The sequence below is a fragment of the Miscanthus floridulus genome, chromosome 17 (genome assembly GCF_019320115.1).
Source record: "Miscanthus floridulus cultivar M001 chromosome 17, ASM1932011v1, whole genome shotgun sequence".
NCBI classification, from domain to species: Eukaryota; Viridiplantae; Streptophyta; class Magnoliopsida; order Poales; family Poaceae; genus Miscanthus; species Miscanthus floridulus.
This window is the reverse complement of record NC_089596.1, coordinates 97,364,214-97,371,814: the sequence shown is the minus strand read 5'-3', so window position 1 is coordinate 97,371,814 and position 7,601 is coordinate 97,364,214.

Genomic DNA, 7,601 nt, shown 5'->3' with positions numbered 1-7,601 from the left:
ATTATTAATTAAAGAAAGGTGTTGATGAAGTGATGATCTGGCTGAGCTATCAGAGGTATGGAACCGTACAGGCATGCATCTGAAGGGAAGATTTGTTATAGCCTGAACTCTCCCGTGCTGACCACCTTTGCTCTCTGATGCCTGTGTGCAAATGAAGTGTGGACTGTGGAGTGCGCTGACAAAACAAAAGACAGGTCCATAGGAAAACCTCCATACTGGTTCTTTCGGAGTAAAAAGTATATGCAGAACATCTGGTGCAGACCAAATTAAACTTCAAGTCGTTGCATTAGAACAGCTTAATTTCCTTCTCTCTCTCTCTCTCTCTCTCTCTCTCTCTCATGACTCACGGTTTCCACTGTAAGGCCCCGTTTAGATGCAAGCCAAAATCTAAAATTTTTCAAGATTTCCCGTCACATCAAATCTTGCGGCAAATGCATGGAGCATTAAATGTAGGTAAAAAGAATAACTAATTGCACAGTTTACCTGTAATTGACGAGACGAATCTTTTAAGCCTAAATAGTCCATAATTGGATAATTTTTACCAAATACAAACGAAAGTGCTACAGTAGCCAAAAGCCAAAAATTTCCGCATCTAAACGGGGCCTGTTGGAAACATGGAATTTGTTTAAGTGGTGCCCAGCCCGGCCAGGTCATGGCCGGAGCTGAACGAACGAGCCCTTGGGACTTGGGAGTGGGACTGCACGCATTCCCGAATGCATGCTGACGCAACCGAGTCAAGTCCGTCTGCTCGATCGGGGCATGTGGCCATCACGTGCGCGGATTCCATGCTTCAGCTAGCTGCGTTTTCGGGCTATGGAAAGGCCACTAGGCACTACTGTAGCAAGCAAGGCAAGCGTATTATTGCCATTTCTTTTGCGGGTCGCCGTACGGCCATCTTCGAAAACCACAGCTGACACATGGGATGGGGAGCCGCGTCTGAACAGAGCACGGCCAGCCTTCGCCACCTCACAGTCACAGTCAGGCTCCTGCTCGCTGCTCGGAGTGGCCTGGATGCTGCTGCTCGGAGTGACACATGGGATGCGAGCAGGCAGGAACGTGGTTGTTTCAGAGAGAGTAATAGATCAGGCCCGATCCGTTCGTATGCATGGATGCTGTCATGCATGTTTGCTTCAGAGAAGGGTTACTGGATTAGCCATGATAACTGAGAAAGCTGTGTTTTCAGAACCTTTGCTCGGTGGTAATTGGTAACCGAGACATGCATGATTTTGGCATGGGCCAGCACCAGACTCCTCAAGTCTGGAGAGAAGCCAAATATGATCAGGGAGTATATTTTTGTCTAATGTGAGTGCCCTACCAAACTGTATGATATCTTTGAATAATTCCAGGGACGTCACCTTGGGCGCGCCGGCCAACTGCGACGGCAACGCCGCTGCTGCACACTGCTTCACCACTTCCGAGCGAGATTCGCTGGCGTTGGTGCTGCGGGCGTGCTTGGGGCCTCCCGCGTGGATCGACCCAATGCTGGAGGAGTTCGCCGTCTCGCACGTGCACCCCCCCCCCCCCCCAACAGAAGCGTCCTCGTCTGCTCCGGAGGGCGCCTCTCAGGAAGCGGACACATCACTGGTGGACACCCGCTCTCCAGTGAAGACTGCACAGGGGATGACAGACTCGCCTCCGTCGTCGCATGTGCAGGGGCCACCGCAGGTCACGCTGTCGTCGGGGGGAGCAACCCGGCGTCGTGGATCCCATGACGTGCCTTTACCCATCGTTGGTCGTGGCTGCCACAGACGTCGTCAACAGCGCTCCATCCCCTCAGACGGACTACGCCGACCGTTGCCTCAAGAGCTTCATCAACCAAGTCACGACAGCGAGGCAGCCGCCGCCCCTGGAGCTGCCCGGAGATGATTCGACCCTTGACAGACGTCCACCGCCCGCGCCCCCCAAGAGGAGCAGGCGGATAGCGGCGTAGAGCTTGTCCCACATCTCGGTGGCCAAGCGAGGCGAGCACCTTGTCTTGAAGCGCCTGGGATTAACCAGCGGGATGTCGACTCCGTCCACGTCGGCCATGAAGGCGTACGAAGAAATCTACGGAGGTGACCCTGATCCCAGTCACATGGAGGCACTTCGTGAGTTGTTCCCGCCGGACGGCGACGTGGGTGCGCGCGCAAGCGACGCCGCCGCCGCTCGGCTGCGCAGGCATAGGTGTCCTATCTGGCATCTCTTTTCGGGTTGATCCATTCTCAATGTAACACCATAGATTTCATAGATTTCAGTATAATAGATGGGTCTGAGCGTCCATGTACAATTCTTCTGACCCCTAGGGCGTCGCTAAGACGTGTTGTATTAAATTTTTTCTCTACCTTAATACAAAGACGCGCAAATCTTTTGCGTAATCGAAAAAAAGCATATAATATATTATTAGAGAGGCTACATACAAACAGGATATGTGTATAGAAGGATCCTAGTCATCCTAGGGACAAGAAATCATTCCATGGATACCTGAAACCATGCTGTCATGGCATGGCTTTGATTTATATTATTCCGAGGAATTGAAATCAGGATGAGCCATTTCTTGAACAACATGACCAAAACTATTTCTCCCCTTCAATATTAACAATCATCAAACAAATTAGCAAACGACAGAAACAAACAACGAATCTATCTACTAGGCGCTACTGTGCAGTTCTTTATGCACAGTTAGGTGATCTTAATTGCTGCTGTCTATCTGGCTGATGAAGAACTTATCTACATACAATCATGAAACCTCTAAACAAAGGCTATTTTATTCTCCTTTGACTCTCTGGAGATTAAATCATTTGAAGCAGAGCAGGCATGAACCGCATGAACAGACCACACACCCATGCACGGTGTGCATGGCTGTTAAAATAGGGTTTTCTTTGGATTTGATTCTTTGCAAAGGACATCTTAGTTACATTTGACCACGATAAACAACGGCTCCGTCGACGCCCTGCCCATATTATGCGAGTCGCTTCACGATCAGCGAGATTTTATTCCACCGACCTGCAGCTACGAACAGGTGAGATCGAGCAGACCGGTTATAAGAAAACAACGAACAGTGCGCGCAGAGAGAGGAAGGGAATTTGGGCATTGTCGATGGGCTCACCAGCTTGTAAGGCCCATGATGAAAACCCAAGTCACGAGAGGCCGAGCTGGACAGCCCATTGGGTACTTCAGTTGTTGGGCTAGCTGCCAGTAACTGGACGTCTGAACCATGATTACCCATTCGTGTTACCTCCCCAATTTCTTCATCTGTTCTTCCTAAAAGAATCATTATTTGATCTAAAGTTGGGCCAAGTCCAATTAAATAAATAGCTTGCACATTACCGTTGGCATACGATCACTGTAAAACAAATTGTGTCATGTTACAATTCACGGGTATATTTACTAGTTGTTGTAAAAACAACATTTCTTACTCCCTTGTCACCCTTTTTGTTATCTTTAGTGAGGACAACCCCTTGTATTACGCAAAAAAAAGGGATTTTAGCTTTTAGAGGTACTTCAGCTTATTAGCGGATGTGCCGATGTATCAATATCAAGCAAATTGTTATTTATGATCATGCTAGGCAACTACCTGATTTGCAATCATGAAGTAACAACAGCGGTCATGCCCAGGATTGATTTATGGTAAATTGCAATTTTCAACCTTCAACTTGCATGAGAGTGAGATTTTCAACCCTAAACTACGTAAATGGGTAACTGTCGAAACTAGACAAATTTAGTCTTTCAGCTGGTTTCAAAGGTGAAAATTTTATTTTATAAAATAATAAAAATCTAATTTAACCTCTAAAGATTCATGACTAATCTATTTTAAATAAGAAAAATATGGAACTAATTCCAATTTTTTTGAAAATTGCTATCTAACTTTTGGTTATCTATTTACGGTCATTTGGAACTTATTTATACCCGGTCTTATTGTTTATTGCGCATGGCCTGGTTAATTAGAGTCATGAACAAATAAGATTGAAATAATCTAAATAGAGCACCAATGAATAAATATTTTTTAGTAAAAAATGGTATTGTAATACGAGATTTTGTAACATTTTACGTGGCATCAATATTTATGCCCGTTTATAAGATTTGCCTTGACTGATATATTTGCATATTAAGTGATTGATATGTTCACAGCTAGGCTAAGTGGGACGAGGATATGAGTGTTTTGATAATTATAGCCAAATGTCAATGTAGCATTGGGTTCCGTATAAATGTCATGTATATTTCGAGCTTGTGAGCACGTACATGAGAACAAAGGAAAATTGATCCTTGGTTGAGCAGGCTTGCATATAAAAAGGGTTAAATATTCGGATACAATTAGATAAGATAATATTATTATACGTGGCTGATTAATATACATATACGAGCTAAGATGGTCATGGCCCATTTACAACTCAGCCCATATACAATTCAGCCCTTTATTATGTATACGGAATACGCGACCGGCGGCAGTATAAACATAATTCTGTTTATTTGTTGGGCAAGTATATTCACCTATAGCGGCTTGGCTGCCTCCATGGGCACGTACATTACTGTACACAAGCATACGTGAATGCCATCTCGGATCCGTTGCACGTATAGAAGAATCTCAAGAAGATAAGCCTAGAAGATATGAAAACGGATCAGCTTGCTCGGTCATCCCTAATCTTCGGAGCCACGACGCGAGAAGCTCTCCCCACGACCTGAGGTGGAGCAGTGGTGCTGGCCTTGGATTCCTCGGATCGTCGTTCCGAGGAGACCCCCATCTGCTCGTCTATATAAGCAGGGCAGTTCTCTCCTAGCGAAAGGGGGGGATCGATCAGAACACCGCCGCCGCCAGGCTGCCGCTCACATACGTGCACTCGCATCTCGCCGCTACATCGCTATTCACAAACCGTGCTCACTACATCACCACGCCGCCGCCGTCGCCAGACACAGCTCCGCACTGAGGTAGGTCGACGTCGCACACTGCCGGAGATCAACCATGATGTCTGCATCGAAGGGTGAGATTTCCCATCTGTGGGTTCTTTTCTTTTGCTAGGCGTGTTTGTTGGGCATCCGAGGTGGAGATGAGCAGAGAGAGTGAGGGTCAGAGGCAATTAGAGGTCTTGCCATGGCGTAGTTCTTGCCGGAGATCAACCATCTTGTAGAGGTATTAGTGTGAGTTCAGAGGTGGCTGTTGATGATTCATGTTGAATTAGGAAGAAGCAGCAGTTTAGGAAGTAGCCAATCAAGGCGAGGCAGTATATAGATTGCAAGTGATGTTGATGCTCAGAGGGTTTGATTGAAGAAGCCCTGTTACAGAGAGAGTAGTAGATGTAGTTTGCTGCCACAGTTTAGAGAGAAATTTCTTGAGGGGTGGAGAGGTTGCAATCTCAAAGAAGTGTCAGGAGTAGTGGAGATTTCATTTGTAAGTGAAATTAGATTCAGTAAAGGAGAAAGGGAGTTCGAGTTTTGATGGCAAGTAGAGTGCTGTGCTGCAGTTAAAAAGAAGAGAGATATAGAGATTCAGTAGAGGAGAAAGCCTGAAGAATAATAGAAATTAGTATAAGAGAGAGCCTCAAGAATGCAGCAGACCATCAAGGTAGTGATGGAGTAGTATGGGTCTGATTTGTTGATAAATTTGCATGTTGGGAGAAGCAAACAGAGCCTGAAATTCATGAGAGAGGTGTTGTGCTGCAATTAGAAAGAAGGGGTGATAGACTGCAGTAGATACAGCAAGGCAATGGAGTGATAGGTCGGGAGATGTGATAGAATACAACAGTAGATTAGTTTTAGCATCAGTAATACCGTATTGGCAAGAAGTGAGGTGCTGTTGAAGTAAAGAGGGCCCGAGTTATGCTCTAGAAAGTACTACAGTGATAAGATTCAGAAGAGATGCCAAGGTTGATTAGCAAAGTTTTGATGCAAGATAAGTATGAGAAGACTCCATAAGACTAATGCAATTAGCTTGCAGGCACTGCACATTCAGTTTAGTAGTGCCGCATAAAGAAGTTCAAGATCAATGAAGGCACATAAATTAGTGCAAGCTGTTCATCTGATGCATGTTGGTGCACGGCTCTGAAGAAACAAAAACAGAGCTCTGAACATTGCAAAGTATGCTTTCAGCTGTTCGGTAGCAGTGTAGTGATGTTGCAGTAGAAGATTTGTAGAACCGAGAAGTTTATTCAGAGATCATTCTCTGAAGAATAAGGATGGCCCTGCTGCAGTGAAGACTTTCAGTAGATGTGTGCCTCAAATTTCAGAAGTTTGCGTACTGTGTAATAAGCAAGCAAGATGTAGTATACGCAGTAGTGAGGTAGTTAGCATGTGCTTTGAAATGTAAAGTCATCATGAGTTTAACAGAAAGAGGTAGCATATATTGCGTAATTCAGCATGTTATATTCAGACATGACAGATTATTAGCGGCCTGTTGTGAATTTGGCCCTGTGATTTAAGAGTAGTTCTGACAATGCACTAATTTTGTAAACGTCATGGGCTGTGTTTGTGACGTGCTCCCTGTTGTGGCCTATATATATATAAATCAATTAGTCGATCAGCTTTCAGAATATGGTGTAGCAAATTGGTGTTTATGCACATTCATACTAGTGGTTCCTGACTGAACTTGTCAGTGTGATTAAGAAGTATAGCATAGTGACTGAGCTGCCGTCGTCTCCATCTCTATGCACGGCCAAATCAAAGCTCGGCAGACATGTGGCGTTTCTGGTGAAGTCATGATTAAATTTCTAGACCAACGAGGCTAGGAAAAATGAGTTACCAGTTTACTTCGCGACCGACGAGGCCGAGCATTTCTTTTACAAACTTTACTCCAAAGTCCGTGACCGATGAGGCCGGATAGCATACGCCACAGACCGACGAGGATGTGGCAATTTATTGTCATTTAATATTGTGTCATTCTTCATGTATACTTGGAGACTACAACAATCAAGACCCAGGAAGCACGACCATCATCGCAGCTTAATCGGAGGTCTTCCATAGAAGTTTATCTATGGATGTAATTAACCGGTTTGTCTTACGAGACCCCGGGAATCAATAACAACACAATCACTGATTTGGTTAGATGTATCGATCAGGCGCAATATGATGTAAAATCCCAAGGGAACTTGTACTCTGTAATTCCATGAAAGGATTAATATAATGAAGAGTTCCCTATTTGTTCGTATGTTTGTTGTTCACTTTTGTATACTTGTGTATACTGGCACGCCCGCGCATTTATTTATTCATCCATGCATTTAGGACGCCTCCCTAGTTGGGAGTTTGTTTCCTTTAGGCGAAACAAATTGGCACGCCCGGTGGGACTTGGTTCTCCTCCCATCTTCGCTGCGCTCCGATGGTCATCACAGTGGTCTTTGAGTTCTCCAAGTATACTATGCAATGTTGAAGAAATTTATTTGACAAGTGACTGATAAAAGGCGTCCCTCTTTGTAGGTGAGAACGTCGTCACTAGCGCTGCTGCAACCTGGGTGTTCCAATTTGGAACACAAGCACCTATAGCTGTTTGCAAACATGAGGACAAAGTTTATGTGCGTCAGACTAAACAAGAGCTAGCTCAGGCTAATGAGTCCAAGAAAACCCAGAAAAGGTCATTTGCTGAAGCTAATAGCGAACGTCGTGATCTATTGGTCGACGCTACTACTCTTTTAGAGAAG